The 17843-nt window shown below is 41.1% G+C and overlaps 1 protein-coding gene across 1 annotated transcript in view; it reads left to right on the plus strand.

The window, feature by feature from the left end:
- The first annotated feature begins 13391 nt into the window (after positions 1 to 13391).
- Positions 13392 to 17843, plus strand: part of FSD1L (fibronectin type III and SPRY domain containing 1-like) — a 69954-nt gene continuing 65502 nt past the window's right edge. The window contains exon 1 of the mRNA XM_011966359.1: positions 13392 to 13485. The gene's annotated coding sequence lies outside the window, so the exon portion shown is untranslated. The remainder of the gene's footprint in view (positions 13486 to 17843) is intronic.

A 17843-nucleotide genomic window follows, 5' to 3' on the forward strand; every position in this document is an offset into this window, starting at 1 on the left:
CCCGGCCGCTCTTTGGGCGGGAGCGAAGAGGCGCCCGCACAGATGCGGGGACCGCGCCCGGTGACTCGGGCTGGCCTCTGCCCTGTGCTCTGTCTGGGGCCCTGACTCTTACGGAAAAACAGGGAGCCATCCCCCTTTTAAAATCAGCCACTCTGCAATGCTTTAGGCCCGTTTTCATGCCCGCAGCCTGCGAGCGTGCTGGTGGGGGTGTATCCCTCCTCAGCAGATGAGGAAACCGAGGCACAGCCTTGTTTGGTGTCTCCCTGCTGACGCCGAAAGCTGGGGCTTTTTCCTCGACCAAGTCCCGTCTCAGCACCACGCTCTTTAGGTCAGGGACCCAATCTCCTTTGTACCGCCCACCCGCTCCCCTTCCCATGACTTTTCCTAAGTAGATCTTAGTGTTCGTTGAATGGAGGAAAAAGACTTCAATTGTTAGGGCAGCCGTCCCACTCTGACCAGTTGGTGTTGCTGGGCACAGTTACTTAGGGGTCGTCGTGGAATGTTTTATACTTTCCGAACAGTTGAGGAAAGGTTATATAATCGTAAAGGTTCGATTCAGGAGAAGTATTTGGAGAACAAAGCCAATGTCTTGAATACAGTTAGAAGTGAGTTATTCAGTCATAGTCTCCATATGAAAATAACCACCCTGTTCTCTTTGTTAGACTATAACGTAATTGAAATATAGTGCAGGGTAGGAAAGAAAAAACGAGGAGTATTAATAATGTAGCAGGGAAAACAAAGACATATCTAAGAGGCTCTTCTTTTCTATTATTAGAAAGCACGGGAAAGACTTAGAACAACGTTTTCTACAATTTTGTCTAGATTCACCTTCTTGATCACTTTGCTGAGGGCATGAGAGAATAGTGATGTGCTGAGCATTGATTATTATAGTATTTAACAAAAATGCACATGATTTCATTGTATGTGTTGGTCCTGAAACTCACCTTGGTATGCGTGACTATTCGTAAGACATTTAAAAATTACATTTTGTGTATTTTGGGTATGTATAGGTTTAAAATATTGTCTCTGCCTAAATTTGTAAAGCATCTCTCAGCTTATTAGATAAAAGTAATGGTATTTGATTGGACATTAGCAGAGGTCAAGTTGAGGAGCAAAGTCCGGAGACATGGGTTCCAGGATGCTGTTTACTAGCTCTGTGATAAGTAGCAAGTCACTTAACTGTGATTAATCTGTTTCCTCTTCTGTGCGGTAGAAGAGTATTTTATAGTGTCATAGTAAAAATCTGATAAAATAGTTTGTTCTGAAAACACAGTATTTTAAAGTTTACAAAGTATGAGCACTAAAATACTCTGTGTCCCATAAAATAAAAAAAAAAGGTGTTTTAATATGGATCATCATACTTTGTCAGGGATGCATTATTCCTCACTTTAATGAGGAATCAAGACTTGGAGGTTGTGACTCCTGGAAGGTCATGCTACTAGCCCTAAGGCTAAGATTTGAACCTATTTGTTCTCATTTCGAATGATGTGTTTGGGTACCTACAGGTTACCACCTGCAGTTTCCTGAGAGGTAGCAAAGAATTAGCTTCTCTTTCTTATTAGTAGTAAAGTATCTTATTTGTGATATCTTTGAGAATCAACTTCTCAATATTAGAAAATATGTTGAATTTCATTGATGGTACCGAATCTTTCTAATAAAAAAAAAAAAACCCACACTCTTTGGTTTATAGCTGTAAAAAGAATGTCCGAGGTTAATGTGCATTAACCAGTTCAGTGCTCTGAACCTGACCTTCCTTTTCTCATATGAATTCCTGAAGAATCACAAGCCTCAAATAGTAATGATCTAAGCTGGATATTGTTCTCTTTAAATAAGACAGTAGTACACCCCAGACATTATTTTTAGAGACTATTTTCTGTTATGGAATGTACATTGAAAATAGTAGCACGGGTAGTACCTCAGTCAGTAGAGTGTAAGAAAAATAGGTACTGGAAAGTGTGAGGAAGGCCTGAATATATACCTGAATGTTTGTTAGGCATTGGGATTTGGGCTTTACATTATTAAGAGGATGGCTCCGGAGCCAGGTCTGCGGTTTTACTATTTATAAGCTGTATGAGCTGGGGTAGTTTGCTCTGTCTACATTTCTTCATCTGTAAAATAGAGATAACAATTGTACTTCTCTCACAGGAGTATTGTGAGGATTGTGTTTTGTTTTGTTTTGTTTTGTTTTGTTTTGAGACGGAGTTTTGTTCTTGTCGGCCAGGCTGGAGTGCAATGGTGCAATCTCGGCTCACTACAATGTCTGCTTCCTGGGTTCAAGAGATTTTCGTGCCTCAGCCTCCTGAGTAGCTGGAATTACAGGCGTCCCCCACCACACCTGGCTAATTTTTGTATTTTTAGTAGAGATGGGGTTTTACCATGATGGCCAGCTGGTCTCAAACTCCTGACCTCACTCAGGTGATCCGCCTGCCTCAGCCTCACAAAGCGCTGGAATTACAGGCTTGAGCCACCGTGCCTGGTCTAGCGTTCATTTTTAAAAGCCACTTAACAATGCCTAGCATACAAAAATACTGTTTAGCTACTGCTATTAATTTAATAATCCTAACTTCAAATTAACTTTCTTCTTTTAAAATTCAGTGTAGACATTTTTCCTTTTTTTTTTTTTTTGAGATGGAGTCTCCCTCTGTCGCCCAGGCTGGAGTGCAGTGGTGCGATCTCGGCTCACTGCAAGCTCCGCCTCCGGGATTCACGCGATTCTCCTGCCTCAGCCTCCCGAGTAGTTGGGACTACAGGCGCCCGTCACCACGCCCGGCTAGTTTTTTGTATTTTTTAGTAGAGACGGGGTTTCACCGTGTTAGCCAGGATGGTCTCCATCTCCTGACCTCATGATCCCCCTGCCTCGGCCTCCCAAAGTGCTGGGATTACAGGCGTGAGCCACTGCGCCCGGCCCGACATTTTTACTTTTAAAGCATATTTTCTGCTATTATATCTGTAAGAAACGATTCACATGGTGGTGCCAGAGAAGAGTTGTTAGGTGCCAGAGAAGAGTTGTTAAATTCTAATAGGAAGAGGATTGGAAGTTCTGACTCATGCAGGCTGACAATAGAGGTTAACTAGACAGTCTTACAGAAGCTTGATGGTGGCTAGTCAACAAATGAATTAGCTTGACCAGCTGCTTTTTTGTCTGTGAAAATAACTTGGACTTCAGTGTTAATGTTAGCAACAGATGCTCTGTTTGAGTAGAGGAAGAAAACATAATAACCCCGGGTATGTAAGGCATACTGTTGGATACAGAAAACCACAGTATTAACTCCTGGAAATAAATAGAGGGGTTTTGTTTATATCGAGTTTCTGGGACGCTTTTGTGAACAGGATGTGTTATGGATAGGTGGCTTTTGTTTGATACTCAAACCTTTTGATTATGTCTTTAAACGGTTTTAAGATAAAATCCCAAAGGTTTCTTTACCGGATAAAATGTGCACGTTCAAAGAAAACATTGAAACAAATAAGACATTTGTACCTTTTTAGAATCTTGGAGCTTGAAATTTTATAGTTTAAGTTAAATTTTTGTACAGATTATTCACATGCATAGGGATCACTCTTTCTAAGAAAGGTACTTACTGTAGGAATACGAAAGGGTGGAGAGGAAGGGAGATGAGAGCCCAGAGGAAGGAATTCACCAAGAGCATGTATTGTCACTTGTTTGCTTTTCCCCACTATTTTTCCTGCATATTCTTCCTACTTGGAAAGGGGTAGTGAGTGACAGGTGAGGCTTGACTGGACAAAACTAGATTGGGGAGATTGAACTGAGCAGGAGGAGTTTTAAACATGACAACCTGCAACAAGTAGCCTATCTACACTCAGTTTCCTTATGCCAGTTTCCTGCTCCAAGCTATGTGCTATTCTTTGCCTTCCTCTTGTACCTTACGAGTTCCAAGAACCCCACCACACCCATAACCAACCAAGTGTTCCATGTTCCAGAATTACTCCTCAGTTAAAAAAAAATTGTTTCCTGAGGAAAGAGAAATGAAATTTGACTATTGTTCTGCATCCAGTATTGTGTTGAACTGTCACAACAGTTCTTATTCCTATTGCACTGTTAGGGAAAATGAAGCCCAGGGAGGCTAAGTGTCTTGTTCAGAGTCACACAGCTAGCAAATAGTAGTCTGGATTCAAGCGAAGTTTTTCTTTACAACCCAAAGTTTTTTCATTACCACCGTTCTTGCCTGAATTATTTGCATTTCAATGGTGGTATGATTAAAGTAATTAAAACTTAAAATGGAACAGGGATAAGTCCCTATAAAGCAGGGTTCCGTCCCTCTTCCTCTCCCCCCTCCTTCCCTGTCTCCCTCCCTTCCTTCCTTTCTCCCCCCTCTTCCCTACCTCCCTTCCTTCCTTCCCTCCCTCCCTCCCTCCTTCCCTTCCTTCCTTCCTTCATCAGAGTCTCGCTGTCTTCCTCAGGCTGATGGCTCACCACGGCAATCTCTGCCTTTTGCACTCAAGCTATCCTCCCAGCTCAGCGTCCTGAGCATCTGGGACTACAGGTGCATGCCACCATATTGCCTGGCTAATTTTTGTGTTTTCTGTAGAGACAGGGTTTTGCCGTGTTGTCCAGGCCAGTCTTGAACTCTTGTGCTCAAACGATTGGCTCGCCTTGGCCTCCCAAAGTGTTGGGATTACAGGCATGAGCCATCACATCTGACCTAAAGTTGTTGTTGTTTGTTTTTTTTAAGAAGCTAAATAGTTGAAGAATAGTGAAAATAGTTGATAGATGATAAAGAACATGATTTAGGTAAAAACCTGGAATTCGGTCTCTCTTGTTGCCACAAATAAAAATCACTATTTTTTTTTTTGAGACAGAGTCTTGCTCTGTCGCCCAGGCTGGAGTGCGGTGGCGCAATCTTGGCTCACTGCAACCTCTGCTTCCTGGGTTCAAGCGATTCTTGTGTCTCAGCCTCCCTAGTAACTGGGATTATAGGCGCCTACCACCACACCCAACTAATTTTTAAAATTTTTAGTGGAGATGGGGTTTTGCCATGTTGGCCAGGGGGGTCTTGAACTCCTGCCTGACCTCAGATGACTCTCCCAAAGTGCTGGGATTACAGGCATGAGACACCTCGCACAGCCTAAAATCACTATTTTTATTGTGTGTGTGTATGTGTGTATGTGTGTGTCTATACATATCTCTCCCCTTTTTTCAACTCTTTTGAAGGAATGTCTTAGCTATCTAAAGTAGAACTGTGAGCAAGAAAGTAGAAATGGGCTGGGTGTGGTGGCTCATGCCTGTAATCCCAGCACTTTGGGAGGCTGAGGCAGGTGGATCATGAGGTGAGAAGATCGAGACCATCCTAATACGGTGAAACCCCCGTCTCTACTAAAAATACAAAAAATTAGCTGGGCATGGTGGCGGGCACCTGTAGTCCCAGCTACTCGGAAGGCCGAGGCAGGAGAATGGCATGAACCCGGGCAGTGGAGCTTGCAGTGAGCCGAGATCACGCCACTGCACTCCAGCCTGGGCAACAGAGCAAGACTCTGTCTCAAAAAAAAAAAAAAAAAGAGAAATGAACACCATGTTGACATACTTACGACCATTATATGTAATACAGATATCTTCATTTTTCAATTGAACTTGGCAGTTTTTAAAAATTAGAAAGATAGTGAAGCAGACCTTTTTATAAAAAAATTTAACATAGTGCTTGTTTGCAATACTTGGCTAAATGTAAGGAGGATTATTCATGCAGTAAACACATATTGAATGTTTGCCATAGTGATAGATATTCCACTCTAACTTATGGTGGAAAATATTTTAAAGTTGGTGGATTTTATCTCCAGACTTTTAAAAATACGTTTTTCACCCTTTTTTGGCACTTCTTCCCAGCCACAAGGTTCTGATAGAATCTGATTTCAGTTATTGATGCTTGTTAATTGCTATTAATTGCATTTTGAACTAATTTATTTAAAAAGTATTAACATAGCCAGTGTTTGCATTTCTATTGCATTATAAATATAGGTAATATAAGTTTATTGTAGGAAAATAGGAATATAAATAACATGAAAATAAAATAAAAATGACTCAATTCTGCCACCCGGAGATAATCTCTTCAACATTTATATCACCATCTAGTTTTTTGATATGCATATAAAAACTTTTTAAAAATTACGGTATCATGCTATATATGCTGCTCTATAATTTGCATTTCACATAATTATGGATATTTTTCCATATTAATCATTCTACAATACTTTTAATTATTCAACAGAATTCTTTTGTATGCATGTTTTACTTGATTTTATTTAATCAGTACCCTTTTGTTGTGTATTTTTGTTGATCCCAACCTTTTAATGTTATAAATGTCACAGATGAGCATCCTTTTAGCTGAGTCTCTGCTTACACCCTTAATTATTCACTTAGAATAAATTAGAAATAGAATTACTGAGTCAATATATATATACTTCAAAAATTGTATTTGATACGTATTGTCAAGTTGCCCTTGAGAAGAGTTGTTAGTTTATACTAATACTCCCATCTCCACTCCAATGCCACCTTCTTTCATTAAATGGTAGGACCTCTGGTTTCTTTGGCCGACTATGAGCCTCCTTGACTTTACTGGGTAAAACAGCCAGTTCAGAGGCCACTGAACATGGTTAAGGCTTCATTATCCTCTGGTGTGCTTTACATCCCTCAAATTCTAGATGGGAGATTACCTCCTCTTATGCCGTGATATCTTAAACTGGATTCAGGGCAGAAAGGCAGCATTCCCCAGCCAGTTCTTTTACTAGCATTTAGATTTTTTTCTCAGCTGGTAAGCTAGACTAAATCAGAATTGATTGTAGGCTGTCTCAGTTACATCTGTGTACAGGTAGTGTTCTCAACTGTTTCACTGTTACAGAGGGTGTAGCCTTCCATCTTTTAGGTATATTATGATGATTAGATTCCTGAATTTCCCAGTTCTCTTTTTTTCACCTTCTTGCATCACATCTGAGCATGATACTTTTGTCAAAATAACTGGCGAGATTCTGGTTATCTAGCTAACAGCTGGATAGAGCTTTCTGGATTCAGCTCTTATCACTGTATGGTAAACCTACCTAACAGCGATAGTTTAAGCATACTATTAGAATGAGCCTGTATGGCAGACTCACCTGAATGAGTGTTCTGAGTTTCACTGGGCTGTGTAGTTATCTTGTCCAGCTCACTGTCACTGGACCTTTTCTGTATTTAAGGCAGTTCTGCCCAGCCTGCCACCACTGGACTCTCTCCCTTGTATGTAATCCCTCAATAAAACACCATGTCTCATTTGGTGGCTCTCGGTTTCTTCTTCAGCCTCTTGAACCTGGTGCCATCCCATTGGAGTCGATGGAGGGGTTTAGCATGAAGTCACTTAATTCAAAGGACAGGTCTATGTGTGGGATGATGCAAGTGACATCATTTCTGGTGGCAGTTGGGCATTTTCCAGGAATGTTACATGCTGGTTTGATCAATCCCTTTCCTCTGGTTGCAGGAACCCTGTGATTATCTCGTATAGTCCCCAACAGTTTAAACAGCCTAGAGTACAGGCTCTGGAGGCAACCTCCTGGATTTGAAAAGCAGAGGTTCTGGGGACAACCTCCTGGATTTGAATCGTGACTGCCAGTTGATAACTGTGTGACCTAAAACAAGTTTCTTAACATCTTGAATCTTTCCTTTTTCCAACCATAAAGTGTGAAGACTAATACTACTATTTTTTTTTTAATCAGATGTGATGATTAAAAAGATACTGCATGTTAGCAGCACAGAGCCTGGCACGTAGAAGGTGCTTAATGAAATTCTAACTAAATTGGCTATAATAATAGTTTGACCCCCTTAAATTATAGATCTATTTGTGGTATTTGCAGGGGCTCTAGATTTTTGTATCTTGATTTTCTGGAATACTGCTGTAGAATTTGACTCAGAAATCTTCTCCTGGTCAGAGAAGATGCTGGTGGGAAACCCATATGTCAACATTTCTCTAATTATGATCACATGGATGCTGATGCCCTCTGATTTGGGGTTATAACCTGTTGATCAGTTCCAGATTTCTTATCTTGAAGTAAAATCTTAGTCCTTTGGATGCCTTTAGCCATTCTGACCTGTTCATGAACCTCTGATCTCTACTTTATCAGGCAGTACAGTGTAGTCCTTTAAGAGCATAGACTCAGGAATCAAACTGTCTTAATTTGAATCCTGACTATGTGACATATTAGCCTTGATATTCTAGGCAAGCTGCTTAACTTCTCCATGCGTCAGCTTCCTCATTGGAAAACGAGGATAATTATAGTATCTTACTTCATAGGATTCTTGAAAGGATTAAATGAATTAATAATATGTAGAGAGCTTAAGATAGTACTTGGCACTTAAGAGTACCAAAGTGCTCTTTTGCTCAGTCTATTGATTATCCTTTTACTTGATTGATAGTGATTATAAACGTAACTTTAAGCTGTGCTGCATTGAAGGGAGTAGCTCATGTCGTGTACATCTTAGATTACTTTGATTCATTCCATGACGATGACAGTGGTTGTGCTTGTGCTTGGCTAGGGTGTATATAATGCTTTTTCTTGTTGGTGTAGCAGTTGCCTTAGTCTAAATCCATAGTCACATCATTGTATTTTTTTGTTGTTATTATGAGGGTCTGGTAATTGTGTTATATCACCAAAAGACAATTGCTGACATTGCCTGTGCAGACTTCCTATGGAGAGTTATGTCATATATTTTACTATGATTTAGCAGAATTGGCATTTGTCAAAGCATGTCTTCAGACCTGCGTCACCTAGAACTTTTAGTTATCACCACCTGAGTCTTACATAATTTTCTAGATAAGCTTTAGATAATTTATATTGCCTTTATTCATCTATGTTTATCTATTACTTTATCCATCAGTGTTTAGAAGGTAATGGGAGGCTTGAGATCTGATATAAAAATCTGAGAACTTCGCAGGCATCCTTTAAGGTTGATAGAATCCCGTGGGGCAGATGAAAGTTGTCTTTGCCCTCCTTCACCCATAGGCTTTGATGAAAAAAAAAAAAAGAAATGAACATATGTAACATGGGCTCATTCTATAAGTACATTTTTGGAATTTGTTTTGTCAGTACATTGTGTATATGTTTTAGGACAGGGGTTATAGGTAGAGGAACTGATAAATGAGAGGGCTCCTAGGAGGAAGCAAGTCAAATGAGATAAATTCATAGCCAGCTATGCAGCTGGAGTGTAATAAGAGAGAGGAAGTCTGGGGAGATAAAGCAGGTGAGGTAGGCAGTGCACAGATCATTTGAGATCTTATAGGTCATGTTAAAGATTTTCAGTTTTATCCAAGGTACAATGGGAAGCCATTGAAGAATACCGATCAGGAAGCTTGATGCCATCATTACCCTGGCTGAAGTATATAGAGAACTGATTACTGGGGAGAAAGATTATCATCAGAGTCTGATTAAGAAGTTTTGCTACAGTGAAGATTGAGATATAGGTTGAGATATCATGGTAACTTTTACTAAGATAGTAGTAATAATTCTAATGTCACAGGATACTTTGGATGTTTCTTAACCAGCTGGAAACCTCTGTGGCTGGCAGTGTCTCTCCTTGAGTTTCACTCATGCCTGCTGGGCTCGTTCTGCTCACTTGGCCTGGCAGGCTGTGCTCAGCTCATACTACTGGCCTGGATCCCACACCTGCCAAGGGCGATCCAGGCATGGAGCAGTGAGGGATATGTGAGCGAGCAAGTGAGCTTGGGGTACGGCCACTGTGGACAGCCTAGCATGCTGGCTGCTGTGGCCATGCGGGCAGCTCCAGGCACTGGCACAGTCACCAGCTCCATGTGAGGCTGCAGCTGAACCAAGCATACTGCAAGTGGTTTCCTCTGTGGGTGCCTGTGTCTGGATGAGGTGAATGCAGTGGTGCCTGAAAACTCAGAGATGCCAGTAACTGTGGAGCCCCAAGGGGTTGGGGGCAGGGGTGCTACAGCGTTCTTGTTCCTGCCACCCGCAGCTTGGCCAGTGGGAGCAGTGGGGCACTCCTGCCACCTCACCTGGGCCTGTGGCTCCCAGGCTGGCCTAGTCCTGTTGTCACCTCCTGTCATGTGGGGCAGCCGCCTGATGCTGGTGGAAGGTGGGAGGGCTATAGTGTTACAGCTCTGGCTCAGGGAATCCTGAGGTCTAGGCCCTTAGAAGTGTTGCCACTCTTCACTTCTGCAGTTCATGTCACTGCCTGCAGCTTGGTGAGCCGGCCGGGAACATGTTACAGCCCCTTTTGCTCCTGTCTGCAGCTTGGCAAGCGAGCCAGGAAAGTGTTACAGCCCTTTCCGCGCCTGCCTTTCAGTGGTTCCTGACTTCTTGTCCAGAGTCCAGGAAGAATGAGGTGACATGGACGACTGGATGGTGAGCAAGGCAGTGGAGAGTTTTACTGAGTGACAGAATAGCTCTTAGTGGTGAGGAGTCCTGAAATGGGTAGTCCAGATATGTGGCTGAGTCCAGGGTTTTTATGGGCTCAAAATGGGGTAGTTTATGCTGATTGGTCCACGGGCAGGAGGAAGTATGTGCTGATTGGTCCATGGGTGGGCCTGGAAAAAGCACTATTTGTTTGACTGAAAGGCATAAAGGAAATTCTCATTCAGGTTGGTGGATTCCATCAGGAACTGGCAGCCCAGTTTTCAGGCTTCAGGCTGTCTTCAGCCTGAAGGTCAGGTTTCACCAGGGATCCGCCCCATCTACCTAGGACTAGATCTGCCTCCTGCTGCTATCAGTTGAACCATTAAGAAGGTACAATCTATAGAACTTTGTGACTTCATGTAGAGCACAAATTAGAGGAGAGGAGATAGTGATGATGGCCTAGCTTTCTGTCTTTGCTCTTGATTAAATTTGGAAGTCCTGGAGGGATAGACTGGGGTAGAAAACTCATTGCATTATGATGTCTTTTAGATCTTTTCTGCTCTCTTTCTCTGCCTTGGCATATTGCCTACCATATCTAGAAAACACTTTTTAAAAATTGCTGGGTTTGATACCTATTCAGCCAGTCTCCCCTTGTATACCTCCTAGATTAGGCACATACTATCCTTATATACACCTTTTACTTGACTCCTACCACTGTAGAGAAAATTTTAGCTTTATGTCACATATACAAGCTAGGGTCAAGTTTCCGAACTCAGCACATGTAATCTTAATTCTTTAGTTTTCATGTTTTGGTGCTGGTGGTAGTTTTGTCTTAAATATTCTAATTCCGTGTAACTTGTTTTCCAGTTCAACTGAGCACCAAGTTCCTTAGTGCTTTTTATCTTTATGTCATTTCCACTTAGTTCCAGCCAATCCCCATTCTTGTGAGGGTCAGAAAAGCTGAAGCCTTGGCCCTCTCACTGATGAACTTTTACTATTTTAGAATGCTAAATATGAGCTCTGGATTACAGTCTTTTTCATTTGCTCATCCTCTCCACAGCAGTTGCAGATTAAAGGGCAAGTGGATCAGAGCTTCTGGAGCCTTTGTCTCAGTAGTCTGCCCTTGGGGAACTTTGCGGATATTTCCTACCTTTAAGCTTAGAAAAGCTTAACAGAGAGGCAGCATTTTATCTGTATTAGCTAACAAGGTCACATTGGTTGCTGTGACTTTCTCTTTATGATCTGAATGGTTGCTGCTTCTGCAACCATGTTTAGTAATGTATTCGGCAGCTTTGAAAATATAGATGATCTTAAATGCTGGGGTTCCAGAGTCCTCTACAGCTGGCTTGTCCATTCTGACAGCATCTCAGTGTTGTATTGTAGCAAAGGCGCTGAAGCCCTCCCCATCTAAAGATTGGAGTGCATCCCCTCAAAATAATCTAGGCCTTTAGTCTTTGCAGTTTTGGCATTAGGGTAAAGCAACTTTTCTCAGAATGTAGACCCTTTATCTAGGTGTGTATTACAGACTCCCATGCTGTACTGGAACTCCTTGTTAAATTCAAGAGCTGTAGAGTGCTCTCTCTTCAAAGAATGAGACCATGTTTCCCAGAAATACTGTATCAGTCTTTAAAGACCTTTCTTTCTCATCCACTTTCTGGGAAAGTACAGTATTTTTACAGCCTTACGCAATTCATATAGGATATCATTCCCCTAAAGGCTTTAACATAGATTGCAGAGTTTCTTTCCAGAAGTATGGCTATTAATACATCTTAGGCCAATACAGTTGAAAAGGGTCTTTCATCTGTGGTAATAGAATTTTGAATGAATTTAGGGGAATGGTAAAGATAAGATTAACTGTAATCACTGGGCGCAGAGGCTCATGCCTGTAATCCCAGCACTTGGGAAGCCGAAGCAGGTGAATCACAGGGTCAGGAGTTCAAGAACAGCCTGGGCAGCATGGTGAAACCCCATCTCTACTAAAAAATACAAAAAATTAGCCAGGCATGGTAGCTTGCACCTGTAATCCCAGGTACTCGAGAGACTGAGGCAGTAGAATTGCTTGAACCTGGGAGGTGGAGGTTGCAGTGAGCCGAGATTGCACCACTGCACTCTAGCCTGGGTAACAGAGTGAGACTCCATCTCAAAAAAAAAAAAAAATTGTAGTCTAAGGATGATATTTTTTGGAGGTATGGGATAGTATCATAGAAAATGGAGGGCATTATTCTGATGATTCTTTGAATTTGTCTAACCTATATGTCAGTTGTCCTCAGGTGCAGTCTTGTTTTTGTTAGCTGCCAACTGTGACATGGACATTTGTACTTTTTGTGATCCCAAGAAGTCTTCTCTTACCAAAAACATGAGTGAACAGCATAAATTTCACAGGAGAGAGGAGTGTATTTGTTTCTTCTGTTATGGTTTTGGATCCCAAAGTGATGTTACTTATGCACCAATTTATTTTGAGAGTTGGTAATTTTAAAATGTCTTTCACTTTCTAGAGTTAATATTAATGTAAATTAAAAACTGAGAAATTAGCGAAATTCTGATAAAGGAAGTTGGTTGTAATATTTTAACTTATATCCACATATAGTTATTATAATTCAAGAATCTGGCATAACATAAGCACATAAAGAAATTCTGGTCTTCCAAGAAAAAGTTCAGAAAGCTTTTAGGTCGTTTATTTTTAATTGCAAATTAATAAGATTAATAGAGGATCTCTGCCCTATTTCCACTCTTAGAAATATATGGTCTGTTTAGATGACATAGACCTCTTAAGTCTGTATTTTCCAGGATGGTAGCTTCTAGCCATAATGTGGTTTTTGAGCACTTGAAATGTGGCCAGTTTTGAATTGAGATATGCATAAGTGTAAAATACAAACTGAATTTTGAAGACTCAGTATCAAAAAAAAGAAAAACTCATTAATTGTTAAATATTGACTACATGTTGAAATGATGATGTATTTTGAATCTATTAAATAAAATATTAAAATTAATTTCTCCTGTTTTTCCTTTACTTTTTTGATGTGGCTGCTATTGGCTCCTACTATATTTATATTGGACAGTACTGCTTTAAGGAGAATGAAAACGTTACAGTTGGTAAAGCCTGTTTTCTGATCTCTAACGTCACTACTGGACCAGTCTGTTAACTTGCAGCAGGTTGGTAGCTCTTAAAGGAGCAGAGGATTTAACCTGAAGATCTGATTCAAAATTAGAGCATTTAGATGTCTTGGACTGTACTCAGTAAAAAACAGGAACATTAAAAAGGTAGGCTTTAGCTGGGAGCAGGGATCATGCCTGTAACTTCAGGAGGCTGAGGTGAGAGAATTGCTGGAGCCCAGAAGTTTGAGACCAGCCTGGGCAACATAGTGAGACCTCGTCTCTACAAAAAATCAAACAATGAGGCAGGTGGATATGGCTTGAGCCCAAGAGGTTGAGGCTGCAGTGAGCTGCAATTGTGTCACTGCACTCCCACCCGTGTGACAGAGCCTCAAAAAAAAAAAAAAAAAAAAGGTTTCTCATTAAAATCTTTGGAGCTCAGGTCTTACCTAGTTGGGGCCATAAACTACAACTATCTCCAGATTTTTGCTATATAATTTCTGAAATGCAAAGCTTGCTACTAAACTTAGACCAAAAAAAAAAAATACATAGATGGGAAGCTATGCTAAGGATATTTTATTTTTTGCTCTATGTCTGCCTTTTTTTTTTTTTTTTTTGGTACCAATGTTTTATAAGTTTTTTGGTGGAAAGTTTTTTTGAGTTTTTTTTTTTTTGAGACGGAATCTTGCTCTGTCACCCAGGCTGGAATGTAGTGGTGTGATCTCGGCTCACTGCAACCTCTACCTCCCGGGTTCAAGCAATTTTCTTGACTCAGCCTCCTGAGTAGCTGGGATTACAGGCGCCTACCACCACGCCTGCCTAATTTTTGTATTTTTAGTAGAGACAGGGTTTCGCCTTGTTGGCCAGGCTGGTTTCAAACTTCTGACCTCAGGTGATCCACCGGTCTTAGCCTCCCAAAGTGCTGGGGTTACAGGCATGAGCCACTGTGCCTGACAGTTTTTTTTTTTTTTTTTTTGAGACAAAATCTTGCTCTGTTGCCCAGGCTGGAGTGCAGTGGTGTGATCTCGACTCACTGCAGCCTCCACCTCCTGAGTTCAAGTGATTCTCCTGCCTCAGCCTCCTGAGTAGCTGGGATTACAGGTGCACACCACCACACCTGGCTGATTTTTATAATTTTAGTAGAGAGGAGTTTCACTATGTTGGCCAGGCTGGTTTTGAACTCCTTACCTTAAGTGATCTGCCTGCCTTAGCTTCCCAAAGTGTTGGGATTACAGGTGTGAGCCACTGTGCCTGGCCTTTTTTCAGCTTTTATTGAACTCACGTATATCATGGTGATTGAAATTTTGTTACTGGGTTGAATTCATTGGGCCTGGCTCCTCTTTTTCATAGAAGGTGATCTTTTCAGAAGATTATTCTACTCTTGTTCTGGTAGAATGTTATCAACTTTTCTCTGAAGTTCATTAGATGTGCCTCCCAGTGAATCAAGCTGTGATTCTCTACTATGAAAATTCCAGCAGTTCTCTGTTATTGAAAACTCTTGGCAAATAGAATATGTACTGTATTGTATGAGTAGACCATATGATGGGCTAATTGATTGGATTTAGAGGCAGTATCCCAAAGTAGTTAAGACCATGGGCTTTGAACATAGATCATTTTTAACTTACTAGCAGTGTTACTTTGAATCTCCGTTTTCTCATCTGCACAATACGGATGTAACTCTGCCATTTTGAGGGATAGAAGGGGAGGCAGATTCAGTTCATTAGCCAGAAACAGCCCTGTCTTATTAACTGAAACCTACTATAAAGTCTGAGTATTGTACAGACCTGTTTTTACTATTCCATTGTATTGCTTTTAAATATGTATTGAGCTGGGCATGGTGGCTCAAGGCTGTAATCCCAGCACTTTGGGAGGCCAAGGCAGGTGGATCACCTGAGGTCAGGAGTTTGAGACCAGCCTGGCCAACATGGCAAAACCCTGTCTCTACTAAAAATATAAAAATTAGCTGCGCATGGTGGCTCATGTCTATAATCCCAGCTACTCAGGAGGCTGAGACAGGAGAATCACTTGAACCTGTGGGTGGAGGTTGCAGTGAGCCGAGATGGCGCCATTGCACTCCAGCCTGGGCGACCCAGTGAGACTCCATCTCAAAAAATAAATAAATAAATAAATAAAATAATAAATATGTATTGAGGCTGGATGCAGTGGCGCCTGTAATCCCAGCACTTTGGGAAGTTGAGGCAGGCAGATCACTTGAGGCCAGGAGTTCGAGACCAGCCTAGTCAACATGGTGAAACCCTGTCTCTACTAAAAATATAAAAATTAGCTGGGTGTGGTGGCACATGCTTGTAATCCTAGCTACTCAGGAGATGGAGGCAGGAGAATTGCTTGAACCTGGTATGTGAGGTTGCAGTGAACCAAGATTGCGTCACTGCACTCCAGCCTGGTTGACAGTGAGACTGTCTCAAAAAACAAAAAGCAAAAAAAACCAAAAACAAAAACAAAAAAAGAAAGAAAAAAGTACTGAGCCTACCTTGGGTGAGTACTTGGAAGATTTAAGTCCTTTGACCTCTTCTCCATTTCTGTATTACCTCTGTTGCTTCTCCAACTGCGTCCACCCCTCCCCCAAGTCTTGGTGCACCAGTTCTTGGGAAGAGTATTGGCAGGATAAACACTTAATTCTCGGTCTTCATTGGTCTTCTTTCACAGTATAACTTCCTTGTGTTACTATATTAAAATACCAACAGTAGTGACAGTGGGAAGAAATAGTGTAAGTGAATAAAACAGAGAACCCTTAGGCAGCCCCAGAGATGATAATAAAAACCTCCTTATCTCCAGGAATTTTGAGACTCAAAGGAGAACTGTTACTGTTAAATTAAAAATTTTCAGCCGGGTGCAGTGGCTCATGCCTGTAATCCCAGCACTTTGGGAGGCCGAGGCAGGTGGATCACCTGAGGTCAGGAATTCAAAACCAGCCTGGCCAACATGATGAAACCCCGTCTCTACTAAAAATACAAAAATTAGCTGGGCATGGTGGTGCACACCTGTAATCCCAGCTGCTTGGGAGGCTGAGGCAGGAGAATCGCTTGAACCTGAGAGGTGGAGGTTGCAGTGAACCAAGATCCTGCCATTGCACTCCAGCCTGGGCAACAAGAGCGAAACTTAGTCTCAAAGAAAAAAAATTTTTTTTCACTACTAAAATGCTTTGTGAACATTTGTATAAAATGTTGCCAGGTATGGTGGCTTACACGTGCAATCCCAGCACTTTGGGAGGCTGAGGCAGGTGGATCTCCTGAGGTCAAGAGTTTGAGACCAGCCTGGCCAACGTGGTGAAGCCCTGTCTCTACTAAAAATGCAAAAAGTGGCTGAGCCATGGTGGCAGGCACCTGTAATTACAGCTACTCGGGAGGCTGAGGCAGGAGAATTGCTTGAACCCAGGAGGTGGAGGTTGCAGTGAGCCGAGATCACGCCATTGCCCTCCAGCCTGGGAGACAAGAGCAAAAAACTCTTGTCTTGAGAAAAAAAACTTAAAAAAAAAGATGTTACCTCCCTTCAGACTATTTCCTGGGCTCCTTATGTATAACCGTTTATCGATATCTGATTATATTTTTTAGGAGAACCTTTATTTCACAAAGTCTTACAGGCTTTATTAAAACATTTAAGCTCATAGGTACTTACAGAAAAAAGTCCTGTGCTTCTGAGAAAATTACAAAGTATTAAAGTACTTGCATTTGATTTTTTTCTGAGACTATAAATAACCTTGTTTGGTTTTGCTATTGCTACCAATGAGTAGTTACTGCAGCTAGACTTGTGCTGTCCAATATGATAGCATTGGTTACATTTGGCTATATAAACTTAAATTAATTAATTACAGTTGGAAAAATTAAATTTAATTCCTCAGTTCTAGTCACATTTCAAGACTTCATTAACTGTGTGTGGCTGGTGGCTGCCATATTGGGCAGCACATTTATAGGACATTTCCATCGCAGTGGAAAATTTTATTGGATAGCACCGAACCAGAGAGAAAATTAACCAAATGTTTTATTTAAATAGGAAGCATTATCAAAGTCTCAGCTATTTGCTACTAAAATTGCTTGATTTATTATAGTTCTACGGCATCTGTAAACATTGGAATGAATGTTGTCATTCTAAATGCACATTTATTATCTAGTTTCATATCTCTAAAATATGTTTATTTTTGTAAATAAATAAAATGTTGATGAATTTATGTCTCCTTGCTTTTATTCCTTGGATCCTGATGTTGTATTCCGTTTCCATTTGTTTTTACATCATTTAAAGATTTTGCTCTATTCCATTGCCATGGCCGATGACCTAAAATAATTCTATTGGTATTAAGTTAAACTGATCAGTTTCAATCTGAAAAGTATCATGGGGATTAAGTTGTATATTAGGAATAAGAGGGCTTAATACAGTACAAATATATACCCCATCTTTTCTAA

This window comes from Mandrillus leucophaeus, unplaced genomic scaffold (assembly GCF_000951045.1).
Source record: "Mandrillus leucophaeus isolate KB7577 unplaced genomic scaffold, Mleu.le_1.0 Scaffold76, whole genome shotgun sequence".
NCBI lineage: Eukaryota > Metazoa > Chordata > Mammalia > Primates > Cercopithecidae > Mandrillus > Mandrillus leucophaeus.